Genomic DNA, 13,006 nt, shown 5'->3' on the forward strand with positions numbered 1-13,006 from the left:
TCAACATATCAAATTGATATGTTTTTATTGCAAAATATCATACCCTCATCTTAAAAATCTTAAATTCAAACATGAAGCAAATATATAACATAAAAGCACCATCATGCCCTATAACAGCATTATCAGATACAATTGTTAATTTATTGTATATCAGTTCAGATTTTTTTTCTATGCCTATAGTAGTTTCTTTAAAAACAGCATCATATAACAAGTACACTTTTACAGCTTACTTTTTTCATCAAAACATGTTGGGCCTCACTTTTTGTCAGTATATATTGATCTACCTCATAAAGATGTATGTTTTACAAGGTGGATTGAAAAAAATTGCCTCACTTTCCTGGATGTTTTTTTCTCTATTTGAGGAAAGTATCCAAGGTCTGTCTTTGTATTCATAAAAGCTTAATGTTAAGCAATAAAGATTCCAGAATTGTTTTGAACTATTAAAGCCTGTTCTTAGGAACAAAGGTTCAAATGTCAGTCCTTAAGAACTTTCAGAATTGAAATGATGCCTTTCTTCGGTACAGTACAAAAGTTTTGATGTGAAAATGCAATGTCTTCCTGAAGCCTTAGAGTGCAATGAGGGAGAAACAAAAGTGATCAGCTGGAGTAGCTTAAAATGATCATTAGTCCTATGGCGGCCAAGAGTGGTGAGAAGAAAGGGGACGTGAATAATACCTTATTTTGTGGGACATGAGACCTTTCTAGCAGTGATGCTGAAGCCTGATTTTAGGGATTGGTAAGAAAAGATCCAGTTAAGCAAAAAGGAAAAGAAGCTCTCCTAGGCCTTGGAGAGTGGCATTATGGCGTTTGCCATGGCCCCAAAAGCTAGGAGAAACTTAACCAGTTTTAGAAAGTGAAAGAATAGGAAGGCAGATTTTTTCCAGGATTAAAGAAATATAGGTAATAAAGCTGTCCTTTTTGAGTTCTTGCCATTGTTGCAACGATGGACTGTTATAACACATTACTTCGTTTAATCCTTTCTTCAATTGTGGGACAGAAGTCGTCTTATCCCAGAAAAAGGATTTAAAGGAGTTCCCTGGTGGTCTAGCACTTATGTCGCAGAAAGAGGGACCCCCTTCCAGGGCCCGAGAGTGGGCTCTTGTCTGACAGTCGGAAACGAATTGTTCCAGGAGACACACGTGCTGAGAAAGCAAGAGACTTAATGGGGGTGGGGTGCGGGCGCCCGGGGAAGAGAGCAGCATGGTAAGCGCACCCCCGAGAACAGCTCTGCCACGGAACTTGCAGCCTCCAGTTTTAAGGTAACCAGGTTAGTTTCAGTTGTCTCTGGCCAATTACCGTGACTCGGGGGTCCTTCCTGGTGACGCATGCGTGCGTGCATCTGCATGTGCGTGCATGCCTGTCTCAGCAAGATGGATTCCAGTGAGAGTGGTTCTGGGAGGTTAGTAGGACTTTGGGACCACCCTTTCCTCTTGCCTTATGAGGTTTCCCGAATTCTTCTAGTTGTCGCTACCTTGTTCTGCATTCCTTATCAGGACCCCCTGTTTAAGCTAACTCATACAAGTGGTTAGTATGGTGCCTTGGCCAGGGTGGGCAGTTTCAGTTAATGGTTTCCCTAACAGGACTCTGAGCTTTCACTACTGAGGGCGCAAGTTTAATCACTAGTCCAGGAGCTAATCACACGCTGCAAGCCACACAGCACGGCCAAAAAAAGAAGAAAAGAAAAGGATATAAAGAGATTCAAGAAGATTACGTGGCCTTGGTGGCTTGACCACGCAGAAAGTAAGTCGTAAACCCAAAATTCATACCTACTTCTGACTCCAAAACTTCTGCTGTCTATTGCCGTGATATTAATAAATAGGGACTGCTCACCAAGCACCTTCATTTAGTGGAAGCCAAAAGAAATGAAAAAGTAAGAGAAGGAGCGAACAGGAGGAGTCAGCCTGGGGAAGAGAGAGAGTGGCCAGTGGGAGGGATGCAAATCGGAATAGCATGGTGAAAATAACAGCGCAAAGGACAGTCCAGGGCAGTCTGCAGTTTGTGAGTTTTCAGGATGTGCAATTCAGACACTTCTTTCTGATCAGGGTGTGGCTTGAGGATATGCCTAATTGAAGGGCTAGTTAAAAACCAACTGGGCAAGAATTACCTCTGCACGAAGGGTGGAGGAGGAAAGCAAAGGCATTTAAGGAATGCACTGGAAAGTCCTAGGCTTCCCTAGTGGCTCAGTGGTTAATTAAAAAAAAAAAAAAAAAAATCCACCTGCCAGTGTAGAAGCCGCAGGTTCAATCCCTGGATCAGAAAGATCCCTGGAGAAGGAAATGACAACCCACTCCAGTATTTTTGCCTGGGAAATCCCATGGAGAAAGGAGCCTGGTGGGCTGCAAGGAGTCAGACACAACTGAGCTGCAGGCGTGACATGGCTGGAAAGTCCTATGAATTAGACTAGCTTTGTAACCTCCTAACCGCACTGCTCCCTCCTAGCACAAACAGAACCTTTCCCGGAAAACCATTCTTTATATCGTCCTCTCCTCAAGTTCGTGAGAAAACGGTGCCATAAGGAGATCAAAGGTTGGAAAGCCAGAATGGGAAAGATCTCTTTAGGGAGACTGACAGCCCCAAAAGTGGGAAGGGCATTCTCAGCAGCCCTTCAATTAGCATTAAAGAAGCCTTCCTGGGAGCTGATAGTGGTTGTCTGGGCAGACATCACCATCTCTATAAAGCAGTGCTTATGCAGGCTTTGAAGTCAGGCAGATCTGGAGACACGCTGCCGGGCTTGGAATCAATCCCAACGTGACGGCTGTCTGGTTGTATGATCAAGGGTCATTTCCTAACCTCCCTGGGCCTCAGTTTCCTGTCTAGGACACATCACGCAAGGGTATTTTGTGGGCTGAACAAGATAACGCGCATACCAACGAGGACCTACTGTACAGAACCTGCGACTCTGTTCAGTGTTGTTTGGCAGCCTGGATGGGAGGAGCGTTTGGGGGAGAACGGAAACATGTATACATATGGCTGAGTCCCTTCACTGTTCAACTATCACAATATTGTTAATCGCCTATATTCCAGTACAAAATGAGAAAAAAAAAAACCAGACTCAAAGAAGTGACCGATCCAGGCAGTTTTGATACCTTTTAAGACAAAAGAAACAATAAATAGAGTAGCAAGAAAAACAGAAAAGATAATGCACATAAACAGCTCAGCACAAAATCTAGTCCCCAGCAGATGCTTCATAATATAAATTATCCCCCGAAAGAAAGGTGGTGATGTTAAGGATTAGAGTGTCTAGAAAGTTGGGGTTCAGAGGATTTGCACTTTCTTAGTTTAACCACTGAAATGACAACACTATTGAAACAATTCATCATAGGTCTGAAGTACTGTCGGGAGCATATGGAATTTTTTTTTTCTCTTATTTAATCCTCAGAGCAAGTTTGCAAGTATTAATCGCAAACAAAAGCTCGAGGAAACTGAGTAGTTTGCCCAAGTTACGTATCAAGAAAGCATGCAGGCTTGGATTGCAGTTCACAAATGCATTCAGTAGAACATTTGAAAATTACGAATTCGTGCCCCGCTGTTGTACACTGGAAGGAGGCTGCATAAAGATTACCCCAAGAAGTCAAACCGATTAAGATGTTTTCCTGACCTTTCAGTCAGAGCCCTCCTGCAAGGCCAGGCCTAAGGCAGGGTATAGTTTAAAGAGCCTGAGAGTGAGTGCCCTGGCTGCTTCACCCTGGGCTTGAGCCTGCTGCTGGCTCAGAGACTGGTACCTGCCTTTTCATGTGTATAAGAGTGCAAACAAGCCAGTTAGGAGGGTGGCCAGATTTAGCAAATGCAGGATGCCCAGTTAAATTTGTAAAATAGCTCTGATTTATTGGGGGAGGGAAAAAAAAGCTGCATATAGGACATTTGGGGTATCCTGATATAAAAAAATCAATAAGGGACACCAACCAAAATAATTCCACACAGAATATGTCCCATAGACATGGGACACTGGGCAGCCCTGCTTGCCAGTCCTCAGTCCAAGGGCAGGTGGGACAGATGTATGAAAAGCTTTTGGGGATGGTATGCTAGGGACATAGGTCTTACACCTCTGTGTGGAGAGAGCTTGGCCCTGCTCAATACAAGCCTTTCTTCATATCAGAAACCTCCCAGGCTAGGCCTGGTTGGGTCTGTCAATATGTACAGAATGAAGCTCTTCTGGAAGGGCACCCCTGAGAAAACCTTTCCTAAAACAGTTTCCTCTGGCCTAGAACGCCGGTGTTGGCAAAATTGGTCAACGAGGACACCTAGAGGCTTGCATGGGTTATTGCAGGCAGGAGATTTCTGATGGGGCCACCTCACAACACTGAATTCAAATGGATGTACAAACCAGGTTTAAAGGCCCTTCAGAAAAAAAAAAAAAATCGAACACCCGACAGTTTGATTTATTAGCAATGTCTTCTTGGGGAAGTTAAATTTTTTTAAAAATATCATATTCCAATAAGATAGAAATAAAAATTGCAGCATGAAATTGTAAGGATTCAGTAAAACCATGAACTCCCAGTGCCTCGGACACAGCTAGTGCTTATCATTGTTGTCATTATTGTTTCTAATATGACACTTGCAAGGACGTGGAATACAAGGGAGTTGTTATTAATAACTTTTAATAATACTATAAACTTTATCAATAAAATTAAAATGGTAAGTATCAATAATATTTAACTTTCACTGAGTACCAGGGCTGGGATTAGGTTAAAGTGAGTGAAATGCTTGCTCAAGTGCAAGATGTAAGGGGGTACCAGAAAGCCCAGATAAATAAAGATAAATAATATTTCAACACAATCTTTTAAAAATAATAAAGGGAATTCCATGGTGGGCCAGTGCCTCCACTGCCAAGGGCTGGAGTTCCATCCCTGGTCAGAGAACTAAGAGTCCACAAGCCAAGTGGCATGGCCACAAAAAATATATATATATATTTTTTATTTTGTGAAAACTTTTATATTTGGAATTAGCCAGATGGACTCAGTTTGCATGCATGTGCACTCAGTCATATCTACCTTTTTGCAGCCTCATGGACTGTAGCCCACCAGGCCCCTTTATCCATGGAATTTTCCAGTCAAGAACACTGGAGCAGGTTGCCATTTCCTTCTCCAGGGGGTTTTCTGTACCCAGGGATCGAACCTGCATCTTTTGCATCTCCTGCATTGGCAGGCGGGTTCTTCACCAGCTGAGCCACCAGGGAAGCCCTGGATGATCCCAGATTTGTTGGCAACGTCATCATCAGGAGCCAGTCGAACACATGCCTTCTTCTCTCCATCAGTCCTGATCAGGATGTTGACCTTAGCCATGTCAGTGTCACAGAGCTTCATCACAGCCTGTTCGATTTGGTGCTTGTTGGCCTTGACCTCCACAATGAATACCAGTGTGTTGTCTTCTATTCTCTTCATGGTGAGGGGGACCTTGATGATGGCATGCTGCTAAGTCACTTCAGTCGTGTCTGACTCTGTGCGACCCCATAGATGGCCGGGATTCTCCAGGCAAGAACACTGGAGTGGGTTGCCATTTCCTTCTCCAATGCAGGAAAGTGAAAAGTGAAAGGGAAGTCATTCAGTCGTGTCCAACTCTAGCGACCCCATGGACTGCAGCCCACCAGGCTCCTTGGGATTTTCCAGGCAAGAGTACTGGAGTGGGGTGCCATTGCCTTTTCCTATGATGGCATAGCAGTCAAGTTTGTTTCTTCCAGGGGTGCTCTTCCTAGGATATTTGGGCTGCCTCCTGAGTCGCAGCGTTTTGGGCTACTGGAAGGTGGGTGACATCTGGATTTTTTCTTTGTGGCTGTGGACGCCTTTCAGCACTGCTCTCTTGGCCTTCAAAGCCTTTGCTTTGGCTGTGGCTTTGGTAGGGGGACAGGAGCTTCCTTCTTCACCTTCAGCACCGTCTTTGTGAAAAGCCACAAAATATTTTTAAAAGTCAAAATAATCAAAACCTAGGCAAAAAAAAAAAAAAAACCCACGATGAACAAAATATAAAAATTTTAAATAAGGTTAGAATCAGTATTACTGCTTATTCCTTTGGCCTCTGGCTCTAACATGACTCAGTACTAAACTACATTGAACTGCACTGTGCTGACACGTCATCCTGCCACCAGAGGAGGCGAGCATTAAATATACCCATCTTACAGACGAGAGAGGAAACCCAGAGGAACTCCTCATATACACTGCCCAGGGCCGCATAACTAAGCATAAAGCCAGAAATCTGTCCCAGATTGGAACAATTCTAAAGCTCACAACTTGCCCTTTCTATCTTCCCATTCACAAAGGGACGCAGGCTAACATTTTTCTACCCCAGGGTATAATTTCACTTGTGCTGTGTGTAGAATTGCCAGAGTTACCGAATAAAAGTAAAGGATACCCAGTTAAATTTGAAGTTGAGAAAAAAGTTTTAGTGTGTGTATGTCCCGTAATGTCCTTTATCTGACCACTCTCCTCCCTGCCCCATTACCAAGGCAACCAGACATGTTAATAAACAGAATTTCAAAATGGAATTTTGAATCTGCTGGATTAAGCCTGCCATGTCCGTACCTGAGCACACATCAGGAATAATAAAGGGCTTTAATAGAGTAACAAGGGCCAAAAACAAAAAAATAGAGGAAATTGGCTTAAAATCTTAGGCTTAATGGCAAAGGGACAGTTTGAGCTTTCTCTGGCTCTACCAAAGCCCTTTTTTAGCCCTTAATGAGATGCTTTGGGATAAGAAATTACAAGCCGGAGTTGAAATAAAGGAAATGCTTTAGGTGTTCTGTGCTGTGTATCCTACAAATGTTATTTGTTATTTTGAGATCTCTAGTTCGAGGAGACATAAATTATTTCCTTGGCACAACAGTCTGAACCCCAATTATTTGCTCCCCCTTACGGTGTAATGAAAATGGTTGAGAACATATGAAATTGGTGCTTTAAAAGCAGTGGTAATCATGTTGCCCACCTGGAGCTGAAACATTAGTAAATTTCAGCTCCTTGGAGCTCAATAAATTAAATATATTGTCAGAAGTTATTTCTTCCAATAATGTTGCTGCATGCAGATGGAGAAGGGGAAAATATTTCAAGGCCAGCCGGAACTTTAAGTCGTATTTGAGGAATTAGGTTTTTAATAATGTAAGAGTGAATCATTATAACACAACAATGGATTTTTAGGAAATTGCATGACTTGAACAACTATTTCAATTCCCAGTGCACACCCTACCTACCTTGTGAAAAATTTCTAGATCCCTCCCAGGTAAATGGATCCTTCCCAAAGCAATACCTAACACTTCACACAACCCACTAATTTCCTTGTTACTGATGTGTGTGTCTGTGTGTATGTACACGCACACATGCATACTTATGTTTACTCCCCTCCCCACCTAATCTGTGAGCTCTTAGAAATCAAGGACCATGTTTTATTTAAATATGAATTTAGAATCTAAAATCAGCTTCTTGTCCAGCATGTAGTTGTATAATTGCATAGTGTTTCCATACTGTATTCATTTTCCAGAGCTGCCATAAACAAAGAGTCAGAAATTATGGATATGATGTGGGCAGGTCTGCTTTCTTTTGAGGTGCACGAGGGGGAATCTCTCTCATGGATCTCACCTAACTTCTGGGAGTTTGCTGGCAATCTTGGGCATACCTTGGCTTGTAATAGAAGTATCACCTTGATCCCTACCTCCATGGTTATGTGACATTTTCCCTGTGTGCACATCCCACTGTCTAAATTTCCCTTTTTTATAAGGATACCAATCCCACTGGACTTCCCAAGTGGCTTAGTGGTAAAGAACCTGCCTGCTAATGTAGGAGACACAGGTTCCATCCCTGAGTCAGGAAGATCCCCTGGGAAAGGAAATCCACTCCAGTATTCTTACCTGGGAAATCCCATGGACAGAGGAGCCTGGTGGGCTACAGTCCATGGGGCACAAAAGAGTGGGGCACGACTTGGAACAAGACAACAATTCTGTTAGTTTAGGCCCCACCTTACCTTGCCTGCATCTGTAAAGACCTAATTTCCAAGGAAGGTTACATTCTGAGATACCTAGAGGGGTTAGGACTCCAACATCTGAAGAATATTTTTGAGGTTCGAATAGCTTAAAATTATAGATTGACAGGCTCTAGTTGATTTTAAAATCTCTACTCAGCAGAGATTCTGAGGAAGGGGTAAATTCTGATTCAAAATTACCCTGAGTAATGATATTAAAGTGAATACACCTCACTTAGATCAGGCTACTGACATGTAGGAAAATAATGTTGTTCAGCCTGAATCTAGTGAACCAGGCTCTGCATTTGCACGATATTCTCAGCTGAGGCTTAGGCACATTCAAGGGTTATGTTGCTCTATTAACATCCTCTCCTCCCAAACCTGAAGTTAAAGTGATTGTTCAGAAGCCACACGCGCTCCCCACTCTAGGGTTTCTGTACAGCGACTTCAACTAGACCCGTGTATGTTACATCCACCTTGGAAGCTTGAAACCAAGAGGTACCAATGCTTCAGTCCTACAGTGGACCCACTAAATCTGAATATCTGAGGGTGAACCAAAAGTCCTCGTGCGTGCTAAGTCGCTTCAGCCATGTCCGATTTTTTGTGACCCCATGGACTGCAGCCCACCAGGCTCCTCTGTCCATGGTATTCTCCAGGCCTAGAATACTGGAGTGGATAGCCATGCCCTCCTCCAGGAGATCTTCCCAATCCAGGGATCGAAGCCAGGTCTCCCAAATTGCAAGTGGATTCTTTACCGTCTGAGCCACCAGGGAAGCCCAAGAATCCTGGAGTGGGTAGCCATTTCCTTCTCCAGCGGATTTTCACTACCCAGAGATTGAACGCGCGTCTCTCAGGTCTCCTGCATTGGCATGAGGTTTCTTTATCTCTAGCGCCATCTATCAGAGGGTGAACCAAAAGGCCTCAGGTGATCCTCATATGAAGCGCAAGGCTCTAGACCCACCGAGCTGCACCTGGCCTCTCCACGCTCCTTGCCGTGGTCAGCGAATCCTCTTCCTCCTTCCTCTGACGGCTGTCTGCAGCTCCTTGGCCCTGGGGGTAGTCTTATCATGGTAGTTTCTACAAGCAAGGGTGCTGATAGAGAGTCCTGTCGTGGTCCCAGGTTTCCTGTGGAATTCAGGTACCGTTGATGAACCTAAGCCCTATGCATCACTGGGCACCTTGTTAATATGCAGTTCTGATCCAGGAGGTACGGGGTTGGGGGTCAGGGAGCCTGCATTTCTAAGGTGTTCCCAGCGCGGGCCTGTGTTTCTTGTCCGTGGCTCACACTTTAAGTAACAAGGAGCTGGCGTCTGAACCATCCCTTCTGACTGGGCTTTAACGTGCTATTGATGGGTGACCTTTGACCAACGTGTGGGGGAGGAGGGATGGCAAGCTCCCTGTGTTTGAAAACCTTCATTTAAATTATAGTTGATCTTCCTCCATATATGTGGTTCCTTCATTTCTGCCGTTCCTCCGTATCCACAGTTTTGTAACCAAAAATTTAACCGTGGGTCATGTAGTATTGTAGTATTTATTACTGAAAAAAAAAAAAAACCCACACGTAAGTGGATGCACACAGTGGTTGTTCAGGGATCAGCTGTCTGTGTACTTTGTCTCCTACAGAATGCCTCTGCCCTTTTCCTGAAGTTGGGTTTGTTATTTATTGAAGAAGCCATAAAACACCAGTGAGCTAGCTGGTCTGTTTCTAGTGATTCATAAACACTAAGGTAGTGCCTATGTAGTGAATCTTCTAGAGTGCAACTGCTCAGGTGACAGTGAGTCTTCTTTCTCTGAAAACTACTCCTCACATTCAAAGGGCACTCCAACCCCCAAGGCCAAATCTTAAAGTGGACTCTAGAGCCTGGCAGTGTGGGTTCAAAGTCTGGCTCTGACACCTGCTAGCCATGTGACCTTGGGAAAGTCACTCGGCTTCTCTAAGCCTCCATTTTCTCCCCTCACTTCAAAGGGCTGATCTCCAGATTAAAGAAGATCGTATGTATAAAATGCATAGACAACAGCAGCCCAGAGTAAGCTCTCATTACGCACCAGCAGTGGTAATTTTGCTATTTCCTGACCTGACCCCTTAAGTATAGTTGATGGATCCAGGGGTGTGTCTGAGCCAGGCTAGAGCAATCACATCCCCTCTAGGAATTTGGAATTGGAAAGTAAAAGCCTCAGAGAATGAATGCTGCTGAAGCGACTTAGCAGCAGCAGCTCAAATGTTTGTCAGAGGATCAGTAGCATCAGTATCACCTGGGAGCGTGTTACATGATACACAATCTCAGGCTCCTTCCCAGACCTACTGAATACAGATGAATTTTCACAAGGTGAACATTACAATTTGAGACACACTAGGAGGAACGTCTACTATCTCCTTGGAAGGCATCCATCATGAGCTTTGTTTCTTTAAACCTGCAGCGATACCAATGCAGATTTTTATCAAATTGTTCAGTCGCTCAGTTGTGTCTCACTCTTTGTGACCCCATGGACTGCAACACGCCAGGCTTGCCTGTCCTTCACCATCTCCCGAAGTTTGTTCAAGCTCATGTCTATCGAGTCGGTGATACTATCCAACCATCTCATCCTCTGTCATCCCCTTCTCCTCCTGCCTCCAATCTTTCCCAGCCTCAGGGTCTTTTCCAAAGAGTCTGCTGTTCACATCCGGTGGCCAAAGTATTGGAGCTTCAGCATCAGTCCCTCCAATGACTATTCAGAGTAGATTTTCTTTAGGATTTTAGGTTGTATTGTATCAAGTGTGACCAGCTAATGCCTTGTCTTTTTTTTTTTTTTTACATTCTAAAAAATACTTATATTTTTGGCTAAGACCCATTTTAGCTCCGTCTTCGTTGCTGTGTGCGGGCTTTCTCTGGTTGCAATACGCTGGCTTCTCCTTATGCTGGTTTCTGTTGCAGAGCACAGATTTTAGGTGCTGGGGCTTCAGCAGTTGGGCACAAGGGCCCTAGAGGGCGGGCTTAGTAGTTGTGGCACACGGTCTTAGAGGAATCTTTCTGGACCAGGGATTGAGCCCGTGTCCCCTGAATTGGCAGGCAGATTCTTAATCATTGGGCCACCACGGAAGTCCTGCTTTATCTTTTATAAGTTTGGGCTAGCTCTAGTTACTATCTGGTTCTTATAACCCTGCAGTCTCAATAGCACTGCTGACTATATTGAAATCTTGCAGGACGCTATAGCTTTTCCACTGTATCCTATCATGAAGACGAATCTAGAGTCAGAGGAGGGGTTAAGCTTCTAAAGTCGGCACATAAGGTGAGAATTAGATCTGGTCAAAATGATGCCAGAAAATGTATTAGAGATGTCCCATATGAAACAGTTCTGTGTCATCTTTCAACCACTGCAATATGGCTGGCTCTGCAATACACTGCCGGAGAAGGCAATGGTGACCCACTCCAGTACTCTTGCCTGGAAAATCCCATGGGTGGAGGAGGCTGGGAGGCTGCAGTCCACGGGGTGGCTAAGAGTCTGACATGACTGAGCGACTTCACTTTCACTTTTCACTTTCATGCATTGGAGACGGCAATGGCACCCCACTCCAGTGTTCTTGCCTGGAGAATCCCAGGGACGGGGGAGCCTGGTGGGCTGCCGTCTATGGGGTCGCACAGAGTCAGACACGACTGAAGTGACTTAGCAGCAGCAGCAGCAGCAGCAGCAGCAGCAATACACTGCTACATCTTCACTTGAGCCCCAGCTGAAGTAGCTTCTCTTTCATGACCACATGGTACTTATTTTTAAACCCTTGATGCACATTTTGCACAAAAAGATCTCACTATGGAAGCTGAGAAAATGGATGCATATTTCCCAGCTCATATCCACTCTGGGGCATAAGCTCATCGAATGAAATGGCAATCAACTTTACTTGCACGATTTATTTTTTCCTTTCTTGTTCTCTCTCTTTTGTTTCTCCTATCTCTGTCTCTCTCTGGCATATAGAGTTGACTGTTCACAAATTAAATGTGAGCATGTTAGGACGCTAAGTCTGTTGGTTCTCAAATCTTTGACATGCATGGCAGACTGTCCAATTGAGGTATTTCTAACAGTTACTAAAAGGCATTAAAGGCTCTATGAGATAATAAAGAAGCCAGCAACCATCGCCACATAAGCACCGCTGCAGCATCACGATGCTTGTCTCTAAAGGCATCCAGTCAGCACGCCCTTCACCTGCCTTCCAGCCTGACCTCCACTTCTCCTCTGCTGTCTCCTGGCAGTTATATCCCACATCTGGGCGTGTCACTGTCTAACAAGTTTTACCATAAACCAACCATGTGTGGCCTCAGTCCCAGCAAATGTAAGTTTTTTCATATATTGATCAAAATTTGGTGGAACATGGTGAATGTCTCTAGTCCACTGCTCTGCTTAAGGATAGTCCTCATGCTGCCGTGTGGATGAACCTAAAAAACGTTACGCTAAGTGAAATAAGCCAGACACAAAATGACAAATACTGTATGATTCCACTTCTATGAAATGTCCAGAACAGGCAACTTCATAGAAACAGAACATAAATTCCAGGTTACTAGGGGCTGGGAGAAGAAAAGGGGAGTCCCTGCTTGATGGTTGCAGAATTTCTGTGATGAAAAGCTTTGGAAATCATGGCGATGGTTTCATTGCATCATTGTAAATATAATTACTGCCACTAGAATTAATGGAAAATTTTATGGGACACGTATTTTCCTGCAACTTAAAAAAGTGGTGAAAATAGTGCTCTCGTGTCCATATTACCTGTGGTTCAGGTGGTAGGAAATCTGCCTGCAATGCAGGAGACTGAGGTTCGATCCCTGGGTTGGGAAGATCCCCTGGAGAAGGAAATGGCAACCCACTCCAGTGTCCTTGCCTGGAGAATCCCGTGAACAAAAGAGACTGGTGGGCTACAGTTCATGGGGTCGCAAAGAATCAGACACAACTAAGCAGCTAATATACACTGTCCATTTTCAGTCAGCTCGGTTCATTCACTCAGTTGTGTCCGACTCTTTGCAACCCCATGGACTGCAGCACACCAGGCTTCCCTGTCCATCACCAACCCCCGGAGCTTACTCAAGCTCGTGTGCATCAA

Source organism: Bos taurus, chromosome 22 (genome assembly GCF_002263795.3).
Source record: "Bos taurus isolate L1 Dominette 01449 registration number 42190680 breed Hereford chromosome 22, ARS-UCD2.0, whole genome shotgun sequence".
Classification (NCBI taxonomy): domain Eukaryota; kingdom Metazoa; phylum Chordata; class Mammalia; order Artiodactyla; family Bovidae; genus Bos; species Bos taurus.